The sequence below is a fragment of the Armigeres subalbatus genome, chromosome 3 (genome assembly GCF_024139115.2).
Source record: "Armigeres subalbatus isolate Guangzhou_Male chromosome 3, GZ_Asu_2, whole genome shotgun sequence".
In the NCBI taxonomy this organism is placed as follows: Eukaryota; Metazoa; Arthropoda; class Insecta; order Diptera; family Culicidae; genus Armigeres; species Armigeres subalbatus.
The window spans coordinates 374,167,310-374,174,717 of NC_085141.1; the positions used below are offsets into that span (position 1 = coordinate 374,167,310).

Consider the following 7,408-nt stretch of genomic DNA (forward strand, 5'->3'; position numbering starts at 1 on the left):
GCAAGTCGCTTGAATCGAACGCGAATTGAACGTGTAAACACGTTAATTCAATTCACTTGAACGAAAAGAAAGTTGAACATGTTCAACTTTTGGCAGAATCAATTGAATTCAACCGAGCCGGTGACAAGCTCGGTGTCATCATCATCAATAGACATAGACCGCTGTCATCATTGAAATGCAGTATGAAAAAAATATAGCCCAGGACATCCTGGCTACGATCTGGCGATGGGCTAATGCTACGTTTAGACAAGGCAAGTGAATTGAGCAAGTCGCTTGAATCGAACGCGAACTGAACGTGTAAACACCTTAATTCAATTCACTTGAACGAAAAGAAAGTTGAACATGTTCAACTTTTGGCAAATCAATTGAATTCAACTGAGTTGTTCAACTCACTTGCCCTGTCAAAACGTAGCATAAACAATATGATGTCAGTACCTGAATTCAACTGAGTTGTTCAACTCACTTGCCTTGTCAAAACGTAGCATAACTGAGTGTCGGTCCTCTCTCCTCTGTCGGAAACAGGGATGCCAGAAGATATTTTCATATATGACATATATGTCTTCACAGTCGTTTAAAAATGTCTTCAAATGTCTTCAATATTAAAATAACGATTATTAGCGAGAAATTTCAAAATCCAATAGGTTTAAAAAATAAAAAAATAACCATCGGCGAAATAACCATCGAACTGTCAAATTTTAACTAAAAGTTAAACGAATCGGTGGAATGGTTCACAGCCTAATAGCCTATTCAGATTGGGCTATTTATGACTTTGTTAAGTGAGAGGGTATCCAATTATTACGAGGTGTTCAGACTGCAGCAAGATAATATATCTTGACGTTTCCATGTTTCCTCATTTGCACGCTAATACAGGGTTGAATTCAAGGAGAGTTTTAAAATTTAATTGGCGAAATCAAGCATTTGTGTGGCGACAATCGAACATTTTTCTGAGCAAAGTTTCTACGAAAAAAATATAAAAAAAATATGAAAAGGATTTTCGAAGAATATTTGAAGCTCTCATTAAGGATAATGAGCGAGGCTACATTCATTAGTTGGGTGCGCCGTTCTTCGGGGAATCAGACTATTCCACAATTTATTTTAAGTTTAAAAAGTATTTTGATTCTGTACTACGATCGAACGGAGGTTTGATAGAAAAATTTAGATACTTTTGGAATTCTCACAAATAAATAAAAAAGGACGATTGGACCAATTTTCAAGAAATATTATCGAACCAAAATGTATTTGCACCAGTATCTCCTTGTATGAAGGGCAACTCAGCAATTTTTTTTCAAATATGGAAACTGAACCATTGCGTTCTACTCCACAATCAATGATACAGCTTCTAACAAAATCGAATCGTGTGAATGTGATATAATTTAAACTGGATTTTGGATGAATTAATGCATTACCAATCCATGTTTTATTTAAGGTTATTCTACTTTATATATACATCCCATTCAAATCGTACAGTTGTCTCACGTGAAAAATGTTGAAATCTAAAGTATATTAAGCCATTCAAGGAGCAAAATTGAAGCAATTTATGAAATCATGTTTATTCATCAAATATATTCGTTTACAACCATTCCTACGTTTTAAATTGTCTTCCGCATTGGCCCTTGAACTTTGAAAATTTATTCGATTTGTTCTATTAAATCTAGGTTTAAGTTAAATACTTCATGTTAATTCTAGAGAGCATCTGTTTTTTAAACAATTCATGTTGAATAAGTGGAGAATAAATAATTATCATCATTATTTTCCATCAGGGGTCGTTCAACAATGATGTCACAGGTTTTAGGGGGGGAGGGGGTCTAAGATTTTGTGACACTGCATATACTAGGTATACAAAAAAGCGTGACAGAGGGGGGAGGGGGGGTCTAGAAATCTCAAAAAGTAGTGGACGTCATATTTGAATCGTCCCTCATATAAAATGCTTTCCACAAAACCATCACAATCTGAGTTATTCTTCAGCGCTCAGAAGATTTCCATCTAACATGCATTCGACCCTGCTGCGATAGAAAGAGCATGACTGTCAACTACGAAACGAAATGAAAACAGAGAATTTTCTCTCTGGCAAAGAGAGCGTGACGCTTGTCAGTTTTGTTTTGTTGAATTTCTCCTGCATCCCAGTTAGAACGAAAGCTCTCTCGTAATAATTGTTCGTAATAAATTCTTCATGACTTTTTTTAGCGGGTATCTTTTGACAGCGCAAAATGTATGGAATATTACGTAAATAATGACATCATAAAGCGTATTTACCCTGAAACGCCAATTATTATCCCGCATAATCATGAACCATATGTGGATTATTTCTCAAAACGTTCATGACTATAAATAACTTTACCTCTACTGTTCTGGCTGTTATTTATACTAAAGATACACCAACCTCACCATAAATGATATTCACAGTATGGTATGTTGTTATTGGCATACGGGTAATGGGCGGTTAAGTATAATTACCGTATAAAAAGGGCATTTTCAGTACATTAATTTCATAATACAACATGTGGTATGGTCCAGTTATAATCCGTGTTTGAGGTGAGAACAATATGAAATATAGTATGCAAATAGTAGAATTATATGACAAAAATCGGCACACCGTATCCCTTACCTTACCTATAGTAAAAGGAAATTAGTTATCATTTCTCTCACAAAAAAGAATACAAGTGTTTGATACATCTTAGTTATTTATTTGTAAGATATATATTTTGATCTCCTTGAAAATAAAATATAAGCAAAGTAAAATTGAGCCAGCTTGTCTTTGCTTTTTCTTTGGGCATCCGGGAAGCTGCATGCAAGAGAATCCGAAATTTACCTACAAAACACGCAGGAGGAAAACCCCTACACTATAAATATGCAGAGTACATATCTTATTAACAAAATACTTACCAATATCACGTTATTTTGGGACTAAGGGAGCTCTTCTTCCACACTTTTTCGCAATCATAACTGTTGAGAATTGAAGAAAAATTTTGTTATTTAACACCATTTGAATGGATTACACAAATTTCATTACTTACCAATGATTTTAAGTACAAAAAGTAAGTAGAAAGTTCAGCAAAACAACTGAACAAGGAACATTTTGATTCCACCGAACTAGTTTTGTCCAACGAAATCAACAACAGCTACACGGGAAAATAATTCTGTGGTCTTTTAAGCATCATTGCTGAACTAATATGTTAATCGCATATTTATCATTGGAAGATATAATTCTTAACTGTGATTCAACACCGGAACAAAACAAAACTAGATTTAGAAGATACATAATTATTTCACAGCCATATATCATGTTGTTGACATACCTTGTATAAATTATTTACAGTTTATTATTGTTTATTTCGAAAGAACGGAAGATAAGGCACTATAAATAAACAATAAAATATGACATTATTACATATGATACTATCGATGAAACATGCTGTATGGTATTGATTCTATGTCAACATATAGTTACATTGTACATCTATGATTACACAATTAGCTACAGTACTCCTTAATGCGAGTGAATAGTAGCAAGAATACTGTAGATGGTTTTCATTTATGCGGGATGTCATTAATGGCGTAATCTGAATAGGCTATAATAGTACGTTCAGATTATGAGCTATATCACTTGATATAGAGCATCTTGACATCAGTGTTTGTACATCTAGTTTTCACTGGAAATAATGCATATGGCATCTCATGTCAAGATTCGCTATATCAAGTGATATAGCTCATAATCTGAACGTACTATAAGTGTCTAAATAGTGTCGCCGTGACCAGTTAATATTCTGTCATCCGCTTCGTCCCTTAAAACATGGGTCCCAAAGAGTCAGGCTCGCAGCAGGTCTTACCAGTAGGACCAGCCGGCAGTGTTGTGGCATTGTGACGCGCTGTAGAAAAGTCTTACACCAACATACTTGTGTAGTTGATTATCAGTCATTCACGAATGCCAACCCACGTGTAGCAGCTAAATGTAAAAAAAAAGTTGGGAGAATAAATATCTACGATTTTATTAGAGATTTTCACCGACCGTAACACCAATCTCGCATAAGGTTCCATGGCTTGAACGCTTGAACGCACAATAAGTGCACAGATTGGAGGATGCATTTCCGTGGAAAGATGGTGGGACTGAAGTATCACTATAGCTGTTGGGTACCATAGAGTGGTCCAAGACGAATACACCACTAGGTGTTCCAATCTGCCAAATTCACGATTCAGCCATCTTGGATTTTAGTATGGGAGAGCCAGCCGGTTTGTTTATGTTTTGCACCGAAAATGAATTTTTCACCCCGCCTTCTTCTCGTCCATAAATTGAGCACATTGAAACACCTAGCTGTGTATTCATCTTGGAGTGGTCAACGTTTGCGGTTTGCAGGCAAGTTCTCTAGAATGAGAAATTATTATTCTGGGTGAATATATGAGACAGGTTGAACTCCATGAAGATACCACATTTTCAGACCATGGATGTTACGCTTTTGAGATTGGAGATCAAATATAAGACCTTTGTAATTAATATGTTTCTTGGAGGTTCTACACTGAGATCAAACTACCATTATATTTTATATGCGTGAATCACATAAAATAGATTCGACTGACTTCATTCCGAATTTATGTGCAGCATTCATAATTTATTAATCATCAACGATATTTAATACTTAATCATATACAATATAAAGGTAATTTATTTATATTCTACTGGACCTAACAATGAATTTTATGTGCAATGATCCATAGTTAAGAACTATTAATACTAGCATATAAAATTCAAGAACAAATACAATACTTTCTTTCTTTACAACATGGTGGACTGTTGGCTGGAATATTCTTCTCGCTACTAAATAATGTAAGTAAAATCAATTTGTTAAACAGAATTCCTTCTCATAAATTTTCTTTTCCAGATCCGTACGATTTCCTGCCATTAATGTGTGCATGAACGAAGAGCCGCGACGCATCGTAAACGCGGAAAAATTTCCGCTGTGCCAGCGAGTGTGCCAGAATTTTTCACCAGCAGATCGACAACAGTCGCCGGCGGCGGACAAGAGTTGTTTCGTCATCAATAGCGGGGAATTATTCATTACCGTTTTTCGCCATAACTTCCGTAGCAACTTTGCAGGCGGTGATTGATTATGTATTTTATAGCAATAATAGTTGATGGCGTTCATTTTGTTTCTAAATTATATTATTTTGCAGGCGTTGTGAACAGGTTAGCCATGAGTGGCGCATACACAAACTACGTAAGCAGGGGCTCAACCCAAGCTTACGGACCATCAAACTTCTCAAGGTGGCAAATACAAAACGCGTTGCGAGCCGCGGGTGCGGATCGAAAATGTCTATTTGCAAATTAAACCTGTCGACGAAGGCAAGCAACTTTTGTTACTGTTTGTAACTGTTGCTATTCCCAATATCTGAAAACGGTTTGTATAGAAAATAACTTTGAGCATCGCAACCATAATACGTTTTCTATGAGACAATAAACAATATCAAATAAAAATATATTATGTTGGTTTTATTCAAATTTGAATTTATGATTCGAACAAAACTTGAAATATTCCATTTGGTTTATGAAGCAGCCCACACGAATAACATTTGCAGCTGCATTTAAAATATAATGGGAAAGCCAATGAAATCCTATTGTATGTGCATTTATTTTACGGGTGCGCTGCACATAAAATTAATCAGTTCCTAAATTTCAAGTTTTATGTGCAAGACCAATAAAAATTATTTGCAAAGCTTGATTGCAAAAATATATGTGCGTTGCACATATAATTTAGATGGGAAATAAGCTCAGTGTACACACTTAACCGACAATTTTTTTTCTCATTTAACATTTAACATTTAACATTTATTTAGTAGTAATTGTCATCTGACATCTGATGTCTCAATGACTACAAGGGTAAAACTTATCACTGAATCTAACAAGCATACACATAATACATAATCATAATACACAAGAATTAATCACTACAGTAAAACAGAACTTAACAAACTACGTTTGTGTCAAACGGTGTCTCGAAAGTGTGTTGTGAAAACTCGCTGTAGATTTGCTGGCGATAGATTAAAATCAAAGAGGTGGAACACTGCGTTGAAATTGGATGACATATATCGAACTGGATCATGCTGACCATATCGACTGTTTCGAGCACCAAGCTGAATGAAGTCCCTTCTCCTCAGCGGACGCATAGGAGCGTAAAAATTCATCTTACTAAGTATTGCTGGAGAGTCAAAAGCACCATTGAGGATTTTCGCTACGAACATGGCCTGTGCCACACGGCGTCGAACATTTAAAGTATCCAGCCCAAGCAGCCGACAGCGGTTTTCATATGGGTGAAATGTTGACCATCACGCCAAGGAAGATTGCGCAAAGCAAAGCGCACGAACTTTTTGCACAGATTCGATCCTCGAGATCCAGGTGGCTTGATAAGGGCACCACACAGTGACAGCAAACTCCAGTGTTGATCGTACAAGCGCACAATAGAGCGATCGCAGGCAGTATGGGTCACGAAATCCTTTGGCGATTTTCATTATGAAGCCAAGTTGTCGGTTTGCCTTAGAAATCACGTAATCGTAGTGGAAACGGAAGGTTAGTGCGTCGTCAAGTATAACTCCAAGATCCTGATTTGTTGCACTCGCTCAAGAGCTGTCCCAGCCAGCATGTAATTGTAAATAATAGGTTTTCGTTTTCTGCTGAACGTTATTGTCTGACATTTATGGATACTGAGTGACAAATGGTTTCGCTCGCACCACCCCTCTAAACGGGATAAAAGTATTTGTAGTTTAATGCAGTCCTCAAGACTATTGACGACAATGTATATCTTTGCATCGTCAGCATAGAGTAGCCTCACTCCAGGTGGTAGCACCAGTGTCACATCGTTGACAAATATTGAAAACAATAATGGTCCCAGATTACTGGTACCCCAGATGGAGTAACGAAAGGATCCGAAAAAGATGATCCGACTTTCACACGCAATTTTCTATCCGTCAGGTAGGATCTAAACCAATCCACGCACGCAGAGGAAACGCCCAACTTCTCCAGTTTACTAAGTAGAATACCATGATCAACACGGTCAAAAGCAGCTTTGAGATCTATATATACAGCATCCACTTGCCGCCCGTTATCAAGAGCCTCAATGCAAGTTGTTGTGAATTCTGTCAAGTTGGTCGCGACCGATCTCTTAGGGAAAAATCCATGCTGGTCCGTTGAGATGTACTGCTTGCAGCAAGTGAAGAGCGTGTCGTTCACTATGATTTCGAAAACTTTCGAACAAGCGGAGAGAGTGGTTATTCCACGATAGTTGCTCACATCGCATTTGTTCCCTCTCTTGTGTACTGGGAAAAGGTATGACGATTTCCAGCGCATGGGAAACTTTCTGGTTCGAAGCGAGAGATTGAAGATTTTTGCTAACGGTTTGATAAAAGCACTTGAACACCGGCG

The 7,408-nt window shown here is 37.0% G+C and overlaps 2 long non-coding RNA genes across 4 annotated transcripts; one reads left to right on the top strand and one right to left on the bottom strand.

Moving 5' to 3' along the window:
* Positions 1–2,710: 2,710 nt before the first annotated feature.
* Positions 2,711–3,734, bottom strand: LOC134223651 (uncharacterized). 3 transcript variants are annotated; one of them, XR_009982657.1, is made up of 5 exons: positions 3,449–3,734; positions 3,297–3,355; positions 3,015–3,240; positions 2,884–2,943; positions 2,711–2,809 (listed from the first exon to the last, which is right to left on the bottom strand). It is a non-coding gene; the product is annotated as an uncharacterized LOC134223651 (long non-coding RNA). The 3 variants fall into 3 exon arrangements; XR_009982656.1 differs by having other exon boundaries at positions 3,297–3,734; XR_009982655.1 differs by having other exon boundaries at positions 3,015–3,734.
* A 779-nt stretch (positions 3,735–4,513) lies between these two features.
* LOC134223653 (uncharacterized) lies at positions 4,514–5,432 on the top strand. Its single transcript, XR_009982658.1, has 3 exons — positions 4,514–4,819; positions 4,875–5,104; positions 5,167–5,432. It is a non-coding gene; the product is annotated as an uncharacterized LOC134223653 (long non-coding RNA).
* Positions 5,433–7,408: the final 1,976 nt, after the last annotated feature.